Source organism: Macaca nemestrina, chromosome 13 (assembly GCF_043159975.1).
Source record: "Macaca nemestrina isolate mMacNem1 chromosome 13, mMacNem.hap1, whole genome shotgun sequence".
NCBI classification, from domain to species: domain Eukaryota; kingdom Metazoa; phylum Chordata; class Mammalia; order Primates; family Cercopithecidae; genus Macaca; species Macaca nemestrina.
The window spans coordinates 80,958,222-80,976,922 of record NC_092137.1 but is presented as its reverse complement, the minus strand read 5'-3'; the positions used below and the strand labels follow the sequence as shown (position 1 = coordinate 80,976,922).

Genomic DNA, 18,701 nt, shown 5'->3' with positions numbered 1-18,701 from the left:
AGCGAGACTCCGTCTCAAAAAAAAAAAAAAAAAAAAGATGTAATTGTTCCTTGTATCGGCATTATGCCAAATAAAGCAGAAATTGCAATCTTTGGACCTATTCAGTTTTCCATTAAGCAGAAGACTAAACTGAAATAGAGGGATGTGATATTTAACAAGAATCCCTGTCTGGCTCAAGAGATTCATTACATTTGAATTCATCTTGGAAATAAGGAATCAAAGTGAACCTGACCAAGTATATAGACATTCACTCCTCTTACCTGTAAATCAATCAATCAATCAATAAGAAGAAAAACAGCAATCTAATCTTGTCAGAAAATAAGCCTCCTGGAGGAGAGATAATGAGCTTGAAGCTTTAATGAAAAATAGCCTATGAAAATAAATGAGGGATCATAGCGCAGGGGCAGCGCAAGTTCCAGGCGCACAAGCCCGCAAAGAGCAAGACAGCAGCGGCGGCATCTGAAAAGAATCGGGGCCTGAGAAAAGGCGGTCGTGTTATCGCTCCCAAGAAGGCGCGCGTCGTGCAGCAGCAAAAGCTCAAGAAGAACCTAGAAGTCGGGATCCGGAAGAAGATCGAACACGATGTGGTGATGAAAGCCAGCAGCAGCCTGCCCGAGAAGCTGGCCCTGCTGAAGGTCCCGGCCAAGAAGAATGGGGCGGCTGCCGCCATCTCCTCCAGGACACCTTCCTGAGGACGCTGGCCCCAGCGCAGGCCAACACCCCACCCCCTACCTCCATGTGGGATCTTACAAGTGATCCCACAGGCTGCACTGGCAGGAAGAGGACCCCATCCCCCAGCACTGGGCTTCACCTAGAACTTGAGTGGAGGCCAAGGGTGCTGAGAACCCAGCAATGACCAGGAAGATACAGTCACCAGATTCATCTGTCCCCATGCCCCTTCCCAGGTCCTGCCTCCACAGGTTTAACCCAGAACAATAAACCCGGCTTTGTCATCAAAAATAAAAATAAAAATAAAAATAAGAAAATAATGAAACAAAAAAAATGTATACTGCAGAACAAAGTTCCTGAAGTCTATAGGGCTGCCACGTTGCACAACTTGAGGCAATGTTCTGTGCACCTCTACCCAGTACCCACTGAATCTAGGACCCTTTGTACATTTTGTAAGGAAGATGGGGAGGGAGAGAGAAAGTGGGAAAAGGAAGTACAAGGCACAATTGCAAAAAGCTATCTTCAAAAGTTTGAATGTATTCCGCTGCACACTACTCTCCAATCTCTGAACGACAGATAATTTTTCAAAGTCCTCTTTCTCTCTGGATCATTGAAGTATTATATAAAGAAATTCAAATTGGGTATTGGATCATCCATTAATGCTTGGCAAATGACAGGCACTTAACTGATGTTTGCTGGGTCAATGAATATATGGGTAAAGAAATGGATGGAAAGATGGGTAGGTTGGATGGGTGGATAGATGAATGAATGAGTGGATGGATAATAGATGGATGGGTAAATGAATGAATGAATAAATGGATGGTGGATCATGGCAGGGAGTTGTTAAAAGAAGCAGCAGGAGGAAGAGTTTTGAGAACAAAATAAAAAGAGTAAACTTTTATTCTGCATTTTTGTGGATCCCATTCTCAGAGAGCTTCTGTCTTTTTTATCTCTGTACTCTTTCTTTTTTATATATTAAAAAGTATCTACTTATTTATTCTTCTGGGCTGCATAATATGGCTAAATACTATGATTTGTAAATATACTCTTCTATTTTGGAAAAATTTTAGTCATATTCCATTCTTCTACTACATAAATATTTTTTGCATTTGGATTTTTCCTATAATAAGTATTTAAGACTTACATGGCAAGGATTTGTGTGTTTTTAACAATCTAAAGCTGAGTTCCTTTTATGTTTTAACCTTTTTTGTTGTAGAACGTTTCAAACATACACAAAAGTAAAAAGAAAAGCATAGTGAATCCCCACGCAGCCATCTTGCGGTTTCAATATCAACATTTTGCTAATCTTTTTTTTTTTTTTGAGATGGAGTCTCACTTTGTCACCCAGATTAGAGTGCAGTGGCATGATCTCAGCTCACTGCAGCCTCTGCCTTCCAGGTTCAAGCAATTCTCCTGTCTCAGTCTTCCCAGTAACTGGAATTACAGACACTCACTACCACGCCTGCCTGAGTTTTGTAATTTTAATAGACAAGGTTTTGCCATGTTGGCCAGGCCAGTCTCAAACTCCTGACCTCAGGTGATCCTTCCACCTCAGCCTCCCAAAGTGCTGGGATTACAGGAATGAGCCACCACACCTGGCCATGCTAATTTTGTTTTAATTAGCTATAGCTCCTTTAAAAAAAAAAAAAAATTCAGGCCAATGATACTATGAAGCAACCACACAAACAAGTCTGCACTCTTTCTAATCAAACATGCTTTCAAGAGAGGAACTGATAACTCATTCCCATGAAAATATGAACATTTAAAAAAAAACCTGAATAATGTACAAACAAAGCAGAATCTTGAGCATACATCCACTAAGTTCACTGCAGCATAGATACAGCACATCACCAGGGGGCACCATTCACATAGAATAACATGAGAGCTGTACGCCTTCAGAATGATAAAATATGGTGGCTTGGTTTATATAATAGTTTGAGAAATACCAGGTAACTCCTTTCCCGGCTTACTTCCACTTTTATAGGGGCCAGAGGAATCATTACATAAATACGGAATGTTGGCCATCAATAAAGGGACAGAGTAGGGAAATATTATGGAGACAGCCCTTCCTAACGCTCTTGAAAAATTGCCCCACATAGACTTGTCTCAATCTATGAAGAGGGCAATTGAGAAATCACGTTACTTACTGGTTGATAGACACCTTTATTTTAAGTGCATCTGGGTTATATGTGAGTGCAAACTGACTGCCTTGAATGATTGGGAGGGTATTATTTTATGCTGTGAATTTATCTACCTCACAGAGCTGTAAATATAGCTCCATAAGTCAGAAGCCAATTAATCAAAACCCGACTATTTAGCAAGAAAAGTGTTACATATTCCAATCCAGCACCCCCAAATATATCAGGGATGATGTGAAAAACAGGAATTCAAACATATTAAGAAATCGGTAAAAATGTTTTCCAATTTAAGAGAGAGATGGGGCATGGAATGCTAAATGCTGGCAGGAATGCCAGGGTGGCCTTTGTGATGCCCCTTTATCTGAGCAAGATACACTTGGGTGGGAAAACAATGTGAAATTTTTACTGGATGGTCTTTTCTTCTTCCCCTAAGCATATAAAAAAGCATCTTCATGTGTTCACTCTAAATAAGCAATATGCTGAAAGGGTCTTTTAGAATGTACATTTGGGAGAAAGGTGAGGGCAGCATGGAAATAAAGGAACATTCAAGATCAAGGTACTCTTTGTTAGGGAAATACATATGAGATTACAATTGGCCTTAAGAAAATCATTATAAGGACACATAAAAGAAGGGTGAAACAATAGCATTCAGTCAGTCACAGGTTATTACACAAAATAATTGCTCCGCTAAATCAGTAATAGCTCAGCTAGGCTCATCTAGAACGTCATGCAGGCCACGGCAATGACCAACTATAAAGGGGCTCCCACTGGTTTTGTGCAAGTCTACACTAATGGGAGTGGGAGGGAAATCTTTCGTTAGTTACTTGAACAAAGACTACTTGGGGTGTGGTTGTGCACAGACTGCTTTTTGTTGTTGTTTGTTTGCTGTTTATTAGCTAAGAGACTTGATACCCTGTTCCTGGAAATTAGAATTGCATTTATTTTTTATTGTTGGATAACAAATAAATAGAAATATAGTGGCTTACAGCAACCCACATTTATTATCTCCGTTTCCATGGCTAGGAGTTCAGCATAGAGTAGGTGGGCTCTGGGCACACGGTTTCATGAGGTTGAAATTAAAGTGTCAGCCAGGGTCTGATCTCATCTGAGTCCTCTTCCAAGCTCACTGGTTGTTGGCAGAATTCAGTTCCTTGCAGTTACGGGATGAAGGTTCCCACTTTCTTGCTGGCAATCCATCAAATGCCATGCTCAGTATTTAGAGGCCTCCCACTGTTCCCTCCCCTGTGACCTTCTCCACACATGCCAGTTTGCTCCTTTAAGGCCAGGAGGAGAGTTTCTCTCTGTTGGTTAAGATGTAGTTTAATATAATGTCACATAAACAAGGCAGTGACAATTCCATCATATTCATGAGCCCTGCCAACACCAATGGAAGGCATTATACAGGGTGTGTAGACCAGGGGACAGAAATCTTGGGGGCTATCTGAGAAGTCTGCTTACCATCAGCAGTACACTATGCAGAAGAGTATTCATCTTCTGCAATAGGGAATTCTACGTGATCTAGTCCCATAAGAACAGTCAAAGCATTTAGTGTTTAGTGTAGGTCTTAAGAAAGGAGGAATATAGACTTCTTCAAGCCTATTATCTTTGAGAATTTTGGAGCTAGGCAGGAACTAGCTTCTTGTCTTTCTTACTCCGGCATGGGTAGATTTATTTCCCTTGCACTAGCCACTCAGAAATGTGGCCTCTGGTATTCCAGAAAATCAGACTCAAAAGGGAATTTCCATACTGTCCTCAACACCCATGTGCCTCACACAGTGGCACTGTGGTTTGGCATTCCTGCTGTCAGCTCATATGATAGTAAAATAAAAACAGCTTGAAAAACTAAGTTTAAGATATACTGAAAATTAATGAATCAAACTCAAGCACATGCTCAGATATCTTTTCTTCAGCAAAACTTTTCGGGCTCTACTTCAAAGGAAAATAAACCCAAATGCTCCTCCTCCATCCTCAACACAACCATCTCCCCACTCTTTCAGGCGCTTGGTTCATGCTTCTCCTGAGTCACATATTGCTTTAAAAGGCATCGTGTTGATGATGAATTGGTGAGTCATAAACATGGGGGATTAATAGTCCTTTAAATTTAGTAGCAGTTCAAAAATAAAAGTGGAAAGCACTAATTTTTCAAGCCTTAAAATGTCCAGGATATAAAGAGAATTTTAAAAGTAGTCATCTTTCTCCTTATGAATGCAGTGATTATAAATTCAATTGTTTGAGCAAATATAACAATTACAAACTCCCTAGCAGCAATGCAAGTCATGAAGTGCTAATATAATAAGAATCATCATGCAAGAAGAATAAAATTAGAGTAGTTACTAAGCATCGGGTGCTTACCCTGTACCACATGATCACAGCCATTGTTTCTCATCTTTACCCTGACGAGAAAGATGGTTTTATCCAGAAAAACAAAAAACAAAACAAAACAAAACAAAAAAACTGTCCTAAGTCATATAGCTGGCTAGCTAGTGGCAGAGCTTGGATTTAAGCTCAGATTTAATTCCAAGTCATGTTCCTTGCATTATGTGGTAATGCGGTCACTTGGTTTACAATTTACAGGTTCGAAGTTAGAAAAAAAAAAAAAGGTAGTGAAGGAGACTAATACTTAATTAGTGCCTTGTATTTGCCAGGCATTATGTGTATAACACACTACACTCGGCTCTTCACATTTAGAACAATGCACAGAGCCAGCTCATAGAAGACAAATTTGTGTATATCCCTATATTAGTTTCCTGGGGCTGTTGTAACAAAGCACCACACACTAGGTGGCTTACAACAACAGAAATGTATTGTCTTACAGTTCTAGAGGGAAGAAGTCCAAAATCAAGGTATCATCAGAACTATGTTCTCTCTGAAACCTACAGGAGAGTCCTTTCTTGCCTGTTCTGTGCCTCTGGTGGTTTGCCCAGCAATGTTTGGCGTTCCTTGACTTGCAGCTGTGTCACTCTAATCTCTATTTTCATTATCACACAGCCTTCTCCCTGTGTGTCTCTGTCTTCAAATGGCCGTCTTTTTTTTTTAGACAGAGTCTTGCTCTGTCGCCCAGGCTGGAGTGCAGTGGCACAATCTCGGCTCACTGAAACCTCCGTCTCCCAGGCTCAAGCTATTCCCCTGCCTCAGCCTCCCAAGCAGGTGGGATTACAGGCGTCTGCCACCACGCCTGGCTAATTTTTTTATTTTTCAGTAGAGATGGAGTTTCATGATGTTGGCCAGGCTGGTCTCGAACTCCTGATCTCCGGTAATCCACCCCCAACCTCACCCTCCCAAAGTGCTGGGATTATAGGCGTAAGCCAACTGCACCTGGCCAGAATGGCCATCTTTTTAATAAGGACACCAGCCATATTGCTTTAAGGGCCCAACCTACTCCGGTATGACCTCATCTTAATTACATCTCCAATGACCCTATTTTCAAATGAGGTCACAGTATGAGGTACTGGGGATAAATACTTCAATATTTTTTTTTTTTTGGTGGTTGGGGGAGGTAAAGATTCAACCTAAAATAGCCCACATAATCTTATATTCTACAGTTGTTTCTTTTTCCAAGTCAAAAGCACTTTAAGAGACAGGAAGAGAGTTTAGTTGGTGAATGTCAGACAAGTAAGGAGAGAACTGGAATCCAAAGGGCAGGTAGATTCTCAAGGCACAGTGAGAAACAAAGGAAACCCTCATCAGCTAGGGAAGGACAGTTGTTTGTATTCACAGGAACTCGAATTTGTAGAAGGACCCAGCTGTAGTGATATAGGTTCAGGAGCTGGCTCCCTGAGTGGTGAGGTAGTATCTTAGAATTTTAAAGTTATTAACTATCTTTAAAGTCATCTTGGCAAGCCAACTATCCTATGAGTAAACTTTTTCTACAGCACCCCCAACAGGTCATCATTTGGCTACTTCTGGATTACTCCTGGTGCCAAACACAACATGGAAGCAGGAGCCACCACAGTTTATGCTGCGTATTGAGAACAATATTTCTTTGATAATATTTTTGGTCAAAAGGGGGAAATTTGAGAATTCAATGGACAATTATGCCATATCCGATTCTGACTCCTTGGGAACTATTTTACAAATCTGAATTTGCTTATTCTTTGCATTTGCCTTGGAACTGGTTGTAATACCTCACCAGTTTCCTCATTAATGAATTAAGTCAGATTTTTAACACATATTTATTTTTATTCTATAGTCATAAATTTGCCTTTTATTAGAAATTATCTTTTAACACCACAGAGACATAAGACATAATATGAGCTAAACTGTCCCTTCGTCTAGCTTTTCTGTAAGCAGTTCTAACTAAATAATGCAGAATAATTCTAATCTCTTTTCCACATCATGACCCAATAAATATTTGAAAATAGCACTCCTCACTCCTCTTCTGCTCCCTAAGTCTTCTCCACACAACAATTCTCTGTTCTATTTTATTTGAATTAAGAGGAAAAAAATCTATGTATAGTTCCCCCCATCATGCATCTAATACTAGGTTATTATAAAAATTCATTAAAAACATCACCTGTCATCAGGAACAGCCACTGTTACTCTTTTCATGAATGTATTTGGAGTCTGTTTCCCATTCATATTTGTCTGTTCTTTAGTCAGTCCACAGCCATCACAGCTTTCCTGGGGTGGACTGTGTGCTTCCTGTCCAGTGACTTTGCCTTTTCTTTTCAGTTAATATCATTGCAGGCACTTTAAGTTCAACTCTCGTAAAAACCATTGTTTATTAGTGTCCTAGTTTTCCAAAATGCACTCATTATGTTTAAGACTCTCCTAGACATTTTTCTCTCAATAATTTCTCACTTTCCAATGCCTCCTTCATTATGGAGCTTGATTAATTTAATACAACTCTCCTGTTCTAGTCCTATCAGGACAAAATAGAATAGGTCTAAGACTCCCTACTGTGTTTCTCCTCCCAGAAGTAACACTCCTTTCTCATGCAGACCATTTATCCACTTATCCAACCTTCATTCAGCTGCTACGTATGTACCATTCCACTGTTTACAAAGGTGAAAATTATAGTGCAGAAACCACTTCCTTGAACACTCTCTCAGATCATATAACTTTTTAAATAGCCATATTATACTTTGACTCATTTGACTTTTTCAGTGTATCAGAACCACCCAAATGTCCTTTACATGTTCATCAGCCTATTCTTTCAGCAGCTACACTGTGATTACAGCATGTCATGTTCTGTGTCGGAAACTAAGAACACAAATGTGTATAAAATTATTTAACTAGTGGAGAGGACAGATATGCAAACAGACAGCAAATTAGATGTCCTTTCTAAGGAAAAATTAGGCTACAAACAGACTTCCTTAGTCCAAGTGATTCCCATAAGATAATAATTAGGAACCCAATAGATTCACTAACGACTCAAAAAAGTCCACTTATTAATCCTTTGTAGAATTTTGCTAGTGAGTGTCCATCTTCCAAGCCCATTGGCTGGGAAGTCCATCTTCCCATTTTATAAATTCAGGAAGTATTATTCAGCCTTCCAGGACTACACATGCCTTCCACAGTTATTCAAAGATCATCAACTTCTATTCTGCATGTTCTCTGGGTACCCTGGGTTGTATTTAGAGAGGGTTCCCAGAGAAACCAGAGATGCAGATCACTGTGGTAACATTTGCACTTAGAAAACGAAACATGTATATTGATGAAAATAAATTACAAAGCCTCTCTGGAGGCCACAGACAATTCTTTCTCCTTCTTCCCAAGCTGAAATGGGCCCTGTCACTGGGACACACATATTCACACTAATTTAGCCCCACATGAAATTAGCATGCATTCTGTATCATGCTCTCTGTCTTATTAAAATCCTTATCGCCACTGTCTGCATATTTATGTTTTTCCTCTCAGAAGTAACGCTCCTTTCTCATGCAGACCACTTATCCACTTATCCAACTTTCATTCAGCTGCTATGTACCATTCCACTGTTTACAGAGGTGAAAATGGTGATCTCTGCCTCCAAGAAGCCAATAACCTACTGAGAGAGAAAGACAAGGAAACTATTAAATGAAATTCGGGGTCCCACATTTTAGGATTGAAGTCTTCCAAGGGAATTATGGGAGTGGAATGAAGGATAACTCAACTAGAAGAGAAAAAAAAGAACTAGTAAGAAAAGAAAGCCAGCTTCCACTCTGATTCTGAAAGGAAAAACCAGCACAAGTTTGGCAGCGCAAAGCATTCCAGCCAGAGGAAACAGCATGTGCCCAGCCGCAGAAGGGCAGGAGTATGGTGCCATAAGGACTGTAAGCCACCGAATATTAGAGAAATGTACAAGATAGAGAAGCTGTGGGCGACTGAGGGAAGACAAAGAAAAGACAGAAGCTAGGCCATCAAAGGCTCTGTATGTCAAGTTAAGAAGTTTTATTTTTCCTTGATGTAAATGAGGAGTCAAAAAGGGTTTTAGAGAAATTGTGTTTCAGAAAGCCATTTTGAGTAACAGTATGGAGATTAGACTGAAGTAGCATGAATGTGTATAAGGGATAATGACAAATTTCAAAATACTATGGACTGACCCATCTGTATGAGTCCATTCTCATGCTGCTATTAAGAAATGCCAGAAACTGGGTAATTTATACAAAAAAGAGGTTTAATTGGCTGACGACTCTGCAGGTTGTACAGGAAGCATGGCTGGGGAGGCCTCAGGAAACTTACATTCATGATGGAAGGCAAAGGGAAGCAAGCACGTCTTACATGTCAGGAGTAGGAGGAAGAGAGAAAGTGGGAAGGTGCTACACACTTTTAAACAACCAGACCTCGTGAGAATGCACTCAATGTCACAAGAACAGCAAGGGTCAAATCTACCCCCATGATCCAATCACCTCCTACCAGGCCCTGCCTCTAACACTGAGGATTATAATTCAACATGAGATTTGGGTGGGGATACAGATCCATACCATATCACCATCTAATTCCATTCCCAGACAGAAAGGAGTGTGAGGACTTGAGGTTCAATATCATGGCTGTCTGGTTTGCCCACCTCTCTCCTCACTTCCCGTGGATGGTGGATACCCCCACCAGGTGGCTCTGGAATAATCTTGAATTGATACTGGTATATACAGGTTGGCTCTGAACACAGAGAACAAAACCAGATCCTGCAGTGTAAGGAAAAAAGAGCAAGACCAACTCGCAGTCAGAAGTGAGATCAAACTTCTGAGTCCTTTAAGATGACAACGTGTCATGTGAACAGAGACATTTTTGAGGGTAAAAGGGGAGCTTTGAGTAATTATGCAAGTACAGCAGGTATAAACCAGAAGTCTCCCAGGCAAATTGAATGGCTTCTTAACCACAGTATCTCATAGTTGCTCAACAAAATGCCCTGGAAAACTGATTGCCTCTTATTTCTCTCCTTTGTCTTCCTCCCACCAGATATTTTAATTTTCCTTTGTTACGTTCTCCAATGGTTTTCTGATATATCCCTTCTGAATTACATTAGCAAAAGTTATTGAATTGTAACTGAAGAACCATAAATCCTATCTTCATTTTTCAGATGACAAAATTTAACTCAATAACTAGTCTAACTACACATGGAACAGTAAAAATTAAAATCTTTGCCTATCTGTCTTCAAAGACAGTGATCATGCCATTCTTCCACCTTGGGCTGGAGTCGGGTCTGCAGGTAGAAGCCACGGATCAAGGGAATAGGGGTCATTCAGGTCACTATACAAGACAACTGGGATGCTCATATGTAATTCTTCCTCTACCATTTAAAACCTGCTCTGAAGCCATCAAACTGGGACTAACACACAATCAGTTTGCCTCACTGCTATGTTTCTTAACCTAAGGTATGCCCAGACTTCTGGGGTATGCTGGCAGTATGGCAGGTCACAGAGGAACTGCATATTTGTTCAGTGACTTAAAACAGTTTGTGTACATTGAAATAAACACAGATATCTAGTGGTATAGAATGCAGAACTGACATAATATTTTAAGATAAAGCACTAGACTTCAGAAAAAATTTATCAAATTGGTAACTTGAAGCCATGCCCTGAGATTCCCACAATATACATTCTTTCTCCTCTCTCTTTAATGGCAGTTCATGGGGAAAGATGCCATTTGCATTTTAACATAAAACCAAATAAATATATTTCTAGTATTGGTATTTGGGGAGAGGGCATAACACAAAGATGCAGTGCTCACTTCTCTGACAAATCAGGTTAGCAGCAAGAAAAAAATTGTCAGTGGCCAATTATTTTGTGGGAGAAAACATTCTGCCCTTTAAAAAAATCATGCATTATTTTTCTTAGAAATTATTTAGAAAATGTACTGTAGGTAAATCTTTACACCACTGTACCAAGCAGCACAAATCAGTGGTTACTGTGAATTATTTAAAACTGAGCTCAGCAAACTGCAGCCCGCTGTTCAAATCTGGCCTACAGCCTGTTTTTGTATAATCCCACAAAGAGTAGTTTTACGTTTTTGAATAGTTAAAAAAAATCTAAAGTACTTTGTGACACATGAACATTATATGAAATCTGAATTTCGATATCCTCAAATAAAGTGATTTTAGCACAGCTACAGTCATTCATTCACACATTGTCTGTTGCTGCTTTTGAACTAAAATGACATAGTTGAGAACCTGTATTAGAGACCAGAAACTGTATCAGCCACAAATCCTAAAATATTTACGATCTAGTGCTTTACGTGGTGGGGGGGGGGGGGGGAGAAAAAAAAATGCCAACTCTGGATCTAAATCTTTAGATTAGAAATTTAATTACTTTCAAATAATTTACACAATTTCTCCACGGTCTAATGTGATGAAAAGATAAGAATGATTTGTAATTGACATTCTAATGTACTCTCTAGATATGGTTACTGTTCAAGAATCTGAGAGCAGCTGGTTCACTCAAATAAGGAGAAAGCATTTCATGTATTGATATTCATATAACTGTTTTGCTTAGTAATTTTTGACAGATATTGTAAAGGTTAGCTTTAACTCAGGTCTGATTCACATCCCTTTTCCAGCCCCTCGGATGTGTTTCCTGTCACTTGGAATGAGTTATGATTCACTTCTAGGAAGATTTCAGGACCTGTGTGACCTCACCATACGTCTCCTCTTATACTCTATATCCTATTAGTACTAATTCGTCTCCAAAAATAGCCTTTAAAACACAAACACACACACACACGCACAAGATACACTTCTCTCACTGTCAGAGCAAGCCTCTAGGCTGAATTCCCACACTGTCTTTCCACAATCAGCATGTCAGAACGTTAAAATAAAATTTGTTTCAATGAGAATACATCTTGAACTGATGCTACTAGGAAGTAAGTTTACAACCAAGAAGCAGAACTGTGGTGTCTGCCGCACAGATACTTTTATTTCCTCCTAGATAGAACCCTGTTCTATTAAAACATTCAAAACACATTCAAAAACCAACCTACCAACATTCACTTTTCAGAAACAAGAAGTGAAGTATTCATTTCAATATCAGAACACCCTTATATAACATGGACTCTTAACAATCACCATGCCATTATTTTGATTTCCAGCAACCGGAGGCTAATATGTTCGGGATGATCTACCGAAAAAGAAAGAACCTAGAAGACATTATCAGCGGTGCATCTATACGGTAGTTCGTGTTTTTATTTTTTTCTCAGTCTCAGTATACCAGATCTTAGAATTTAATGATGGTTTATCTTTTTTGATTGCCAATCATTAAAATGAACTGATTTTTACTTTCTTTTCAAAGACTTTCATCAAATGCTGCTTATAAAACCCCTGGATTATATCTCTTTTCCTTAAGAAAGCAGTAATTTTAAGCCTCATTGTGAACATGATTTAAAAGACTTCTACGGGAAATGTATGAAAAAGACCTGCAGAAATGTCCATCTCAGGGACTTATAACTTCCTGAATGCTGTCACCTCATTCAAATGGGAAATTCGACCAGCATAAAATCACCAGGTACATGTCACAAAGGTACATGCAAAAACAGAAGTAAATGCAGTTCTCTGGCATCCAGGACTCCAAATCTGATAAACAACTCTGCATAAATGCCCCTCAAAGAAATCCAAAACCAAAACATGCATCCAACAAAGAAAACTAATAATGTACCATGCTGTGTGTGTGTGTGTGTGTACCTGTGTGCATATGTGCATGTGCATGCAAGTGTGTATGAGAGAGTGATGGTGAATTGGATTCCTCATTCCTACTTTTATTCCACTAAGAAATGTGAATTTAATGGTTGATTTATTCTGAATTCCTTGTATCCATCTTTGGCAGGCATTTGTACAAATACAACCTGGGACTTAGTTCTATGACTATAAAGTGGGATTTATTTAGTTATCTGGGGTCAGTGGACATGTAACATGCTTTTATAAACTGATACTGAGCAAGGGAAAAACTGTATTAGAATGGAAACTAAGTAACAACAAGCTGAATTCAGTGGCTATCTCAGGCTCCTGCTCATTTTGTCTGTCCAAGTAGGAAATAGCATTGATTTTAACTCTTTTCCTAGCCTGAACTTCACAGTGGACGTTAGACAGAGTCACAGCTCATGAGGGGAAGGTTTTTTTTTCTCTTAGGGTTTTAATATATTTTATAAAATTGACAGCACCTGTCCTACAATGACCCCCAAAAGACTGTAGTAAAGTTGACTTAGGGAATTTTCCCTACCCAAATAGAAGTGCTAGTAAACATATACCCTATTAACCAGGCCAGGTGGAAAAAAACAAAAATAAATATACCCAAACAAAAAACACAATCAGTTTTGGTAAATTTATGAATTTATGAAATGAGTAGGCTTCAAGAACAGAACCTCAATTTATAATCCTGTGCTGTATCCCTAGGAGGTAAAACCATCTTCTGTTGGCTCATTTTTAACCATTATCCAAAAACGAATTCACTTATCAGTAGAGGATCGTTGCTATTTTTATTCAGCAACTGGAAAATTGCAAATAAGGAATAGGATTCCAAATACTTGCTTTAGCCATTGAAACTTGGACATTCAAATAATTTCCTTAGCTTTAAAACAATACACGTCATCAGAAATAAAAAGATCTACAAATGTAATCATTCACAAAGTAAGAACTTCCATGTAATGAAAATTAGCACAACTAAAATTGGAGCTCAATTGTCACAGAAAAAATATATAGAAAGTAACACATTGGTGTCTGTTATACAGGGAACCTCTTTAGGGTAGATGAAAGAGCCTTAGTTTGGCATCTAAGAGACGCAGGTCATAGTGAAGATTAAATCAAACAATGCATGGAAATTAGTTTCTTTTAAGATTCATATGAAAAACATCAATAGTCAATAAAGGGTTAAATAAATTGTACTATTGATATGGTTTGGCTGTGTCCACACTGAAATCTCACATTGAATTGTAGTTCCCATAATCCCCATGTGTTATGGGAAGGACTCAGTGGGAGATAATTGAATCACGGGGGCGGTTATCTCCATGCTGTTCTCGTGATAGTAAATGAGTTCTCATGAGGTTTGATGGTTTTATAAGGGCCTTTTCCCCTTTCACTTGGCACTTCTCCCTCTTGCCACTGTGTGAAGAAGGACATTTTTGCTTCCTCTTCTGCCATGATTGTAAGTTTTCTGAGGCCTCCCCAGCCCTGCGGAACTATGAGTCAATTAAACCTCTTTGCTTTATAACTACCCAGTCTTCGGCAGTTCTTTATAGCAGCATGAGAAGGGACTACCACAACTACATAGACTTAATTGATTAAAATTGTGCACCTTTTTTTTTTTTTTTTTGAGACAGAGTCTCGCTCTGTCACCCAGGCTGAAATGCAGTGGTGTGATCTCGGCTCACTGCAACCTCTGCCTCCTGGGTTCGAGTAATTCTTCTGCCTCAGCCTCCTGAGTAGCTGGGATTACAGGTGTGCGCCACCATGCCTGGCTAATTTTTGTATTTTTAGCAGAGACAGGGTTTCACCATATTGTTCAGGCTGGTCTCGAACTCCTGACCTCGTTATCCACCCGCCTCAGCCTCCCAAACTGTTGGCATTACAGGCATGAGCCACCACGCCCAGCCAAAGTTGTGCACTTTTTAAAAGCAATATGTCAGAGCTATGTATGCAGATATGAAAAGATATCCAAAATGCCTTGTTAAATAAAACTAAACATGTGCTACACACAATGTGGGATCCTGGATCTGAAAAAGGACATTAGTAGATGAGCTGATGGAATACAAAGAAAGTATGGAATTTATTGAATAGCAGTAATGTACAACTTTTAAATTCTTAGCATTAGTATAAGGTTATATATAATGTTAACATTAGAGGAAGTTGGATAAAGGGTAACTAGGATCTCTCTGCATTATTTTACCAGTCTACAATAACTTCAAAATAAAAAAAGCTCATTAAAAAACTGATTCCAAAATAGTACAGACAAAATTTACCCCAAAATTAATAGAATGTAAGTATATACATAAGAAAATTTTCTGGAAATATAGGAACCAAATTCTTCACAGTGGTTACTTCAAGATTAGAGATGAAATAGCAGTGAGAATTCTCTCATTTTAGTTATTTTTTTCTCATTATTGAATTTTTAATAATGAACATGTATTACTTAAATAATCAGAATTATATAGTATTACACATGTGTTTCCATGGTTATTATTGTTCCCATTTACTGGAGAATACTATATCTCAAAGAGGCCACAGGGTTTGTGAATAGTGAAACAAAACAAGATTTGAACACAAGTACTAATTGCAGAGCCTGAACTATTAGTCACTATGTGATATTGCCTTTGGATCCTGAGCTTTCTGGGACAAGGATGGTATTTTATTTATGGTCATATTTCCTACACTGTCTAGTGCAGCACTTAGCATGTCCTAAGCAATCGATATGTGTCTATCAACTGCAATTGAATTCCAGTATGAGCATTCTGTTTCTAACACAAATGTAATAGACTTTCCATTTATAAGAGCATAACTATGTACAGCTGATTTCTAATATGCTTCTTGATTGCACTTAGGAACAAATGCATCTTTACAGAGTCTGAGGGTATAATTAGGAGCTGGAAAAAGAATGGAACCAAATTCAACATGAATAATGTCACACAAATGCAAAAAAAAAAAAAATGGTGAAATCAAAAGCTAGACTCCTAAAGCTTAACTTGCTTTGCAAAATACCATCATGAAGCTCAAGATAAAACACCATTAAAACAATACCCAAAACCACTGCTGTAAGTAATAGAGAGTGATTGAATGTACATTGGCTGATGCATGTTTAAATTGCCTTATCCAATTCTGTGAAACTAGAAAGTGCCCTGGCTGGACCTTTTTGTGATTCTGTTGTAGTTATTGTTGTTTGTTTTGTTTTCCAATTATTGTTTTCAGTTCACTGGTTAAGGAATCAAAATGTTCCAATTTTTTAATAAAAATATTTATTAAAACTAAAGGTTAAAACCTTGCTCTCATTCTTGTTCTACTGAAACACATATGGATTTTGTCACAATATAATGGCATCTTGAAATCTGAAAAATGTTATTCCTTAAATGGACTGTCTGACCTTTTCATTCATTATTCCATTCACAAGATGTTTAACGGACTGTCAGGCTGGATGTCCTCATTCCAGGCTCCAGGGTGAATACAACTCGACCACTAAATAAAATCTCAAATCATTATGAATGCAAATGAACAGAGAGGTTTGGAGAAACCCTGTATGGAATTATCAGAAAAGTAATTCTTGGAATAGTCAATGTAAGAATAAAGGTATTTTTTTTTTCCTTCCTGGCACAGGGATGCTGATTATATTTGGCTCAAAAGGATGAATGATGTCACTTAACTTCCAAAAACAAATATTCTATCAAAGATTCCTAGAATATTTCACAGAAGTTAGTTTGACAGTGGATGAAAATAAGAATAGAATTTATATACACATTCCTTGTCTGATTTAAAGAACTTGGGAAAACACACACAAACATACACATATACACCGACAAACTATTCTGCAAAATAAATGAGTAAAGCACTTTTAAGATTCATTCATAGACCCATTATTTTGTTTAACAAAAACTTTCTGCCTTTGAATTATAAGTATGTACATTATCACAGAATGAGTTCCATGTTTATTATTTGGTATCAAACAATGATAGCTATCCTACAGCAATTTCTCAGGTTTCCATTCCTCTCCTGGAAACTGCTCCCCTTCTCCCTCCCATTCATGTGCTGTAGACTAGAACAAAGCCTATTTCCTGTTCCATATGCATCAGAGGTTTGTTTATATATTTCAATCATATTCCTCTTTTGCCTAACAGCCTATGAGCCAAGTATTACTACTATTATTAATTTTTAAGACACTAGCAATTATTCTTTATCCTTGGTCTAACTCTTCCCTGTTTTCAGTGCCATTCTGCCCATATTCACTTATTCAACAGCTCTCTAATGCACACATACTATGTATCAGGTACATGCCCACATACTCCTTTTTAACTGCTCTTTGTGGAACATCTGCTACATGTCTAGATTATCATAGATGGGTGTTACAAAGCAGTATCACAAATTTTGCTTTAAACATATTGACCACAAGTGCATTCAGAATTCCAGACATAAGTGAGCATATTTTAAATTTTTTAAAAAATTAAAAAGCCAATATTTGGGTTTCTATATATTCCTTGGTAGTTCCCAATACTTTGGTGGTATTTTATTTCTAATTCATAATGGACTAATGTCATTAGTGAACATTCTTCAATGACTCTTTTTATACAGCATTACTGACAGCCCAAAGAACATCATCTCATAATAACTTGTATTGTTTTTCCTTCAAACAGCTACTTCGCATTTACCCATGATGTTCACATCTTGCCTTACAAATCCTTGCAAGTTTTTCTCTTCATTAGTTTTTATCTGCTTGGCACTAAGCTATGCTGTACAGCCCTGCACAGGTCTTTAAAAGACTGAAGTCTCGCTATTCATTCTCAAGCACAGAGTACTTTTTCAGATGTTAAATAAAACATCCGTGACTCAATTTATCAAATCGCAGAAATTCCTATTTATTCCAATACTTTGTTTTCTGAACTGAAACCAACTCACTACTCACTTAAAATAAGTTTTTGATAAAGAGTTGTGTTTTCCATCATTCTCCTTAGTTCATATATGGACTTATTTGTAAATTCAAAGTACTCTGTAGATAAGATTTTCCACTTGGAAGTCTGTTTACTTGCACCCCTCTTCCATGACAGGAACTCTGACTTTACATTTCAGTGCCCAACACAGTGCCTGGTACATAGTAGGCATTGAACAAGTTGAATTAAATACATCGAATCATGTAATTAAAATCTCACATTTAGTGCAGACCTGATCATCTTTGATACACAATAAATAATCTATTTTTATTAAGTATATATGTACGTAAAAAAATACATATATAAAACAACAAACATGACTCTAGATGGACAAAAAGAGGCTGAAAATCATCTGATTAAAAGATATAAAATGCAGAAGGATAAGAATGGAAACATGTACACTTTCTCTGGTGTACTACATGGGAATGAAAGAAAGTAGGGAGAGGGAAACAGACTTGAAACCTGAGATATCATTTTAGGATGGATGTAGGAAATGAAAAAAAGGTACAGAATGTTCACTACTTCTAGAGCTCAGCTATGCTACTCTCTCAGAGACACTAATACTATTGTACAGCCATATATCAGTTTGTAAAAGCACGCCTGGTCCTCAGCCTCAGTGAGCCAAAATGAGAAAGCTTTCAGGAATAGGGAATGAAAGAGGAAGAAAGATAGGATCTACTAAAAAGTGTTCACAAAGTCAAGTTCTTCCAGGAGCACAGCTAGGGCAAGACAGGTAGTGTAAATGAAGGAAGTGGGCCTGAATTTCTGGAAGGCACCAGGAAATGGTGAGTATTGTGGAGAACAAGAAAGCAAATGCTTGTTCTGCCAAGAGGGCACAACTACTGTTGCTGTGGAGGAAGACAGATG

At 38.2% G+C, this 18,701-nt stretch overlaps 1 protein-coding gene and 1 pseudogene across 9 annotated transcripts in view; one reads left to right on the top strand and one right to left on the bottom strand.

Annotated features, from left to right (window-relative positions):
- LOC105465339 (catenin alpha 2) overlaps positions 1–18,701 on the bottom strand; it is a 1,482,339-nt gene that overhangs the window by 153,720 nt on the left and 1,309,918 nt on the right. The window lies entirely within an intron of this gene.
- LOC105465338 (leydig cell tumor 10 kDa protein homolog pseudogene) lies at positions 342–955 on the top strand (annotated as a pseudogene). The gene is made up of 2 exons (XR_011612170.1): positions 342–345; positions 388–955. The product of XR_011612170.1 is annotated as a leydig cell tumor 10 kDa protein homolog pseudogene (transcript).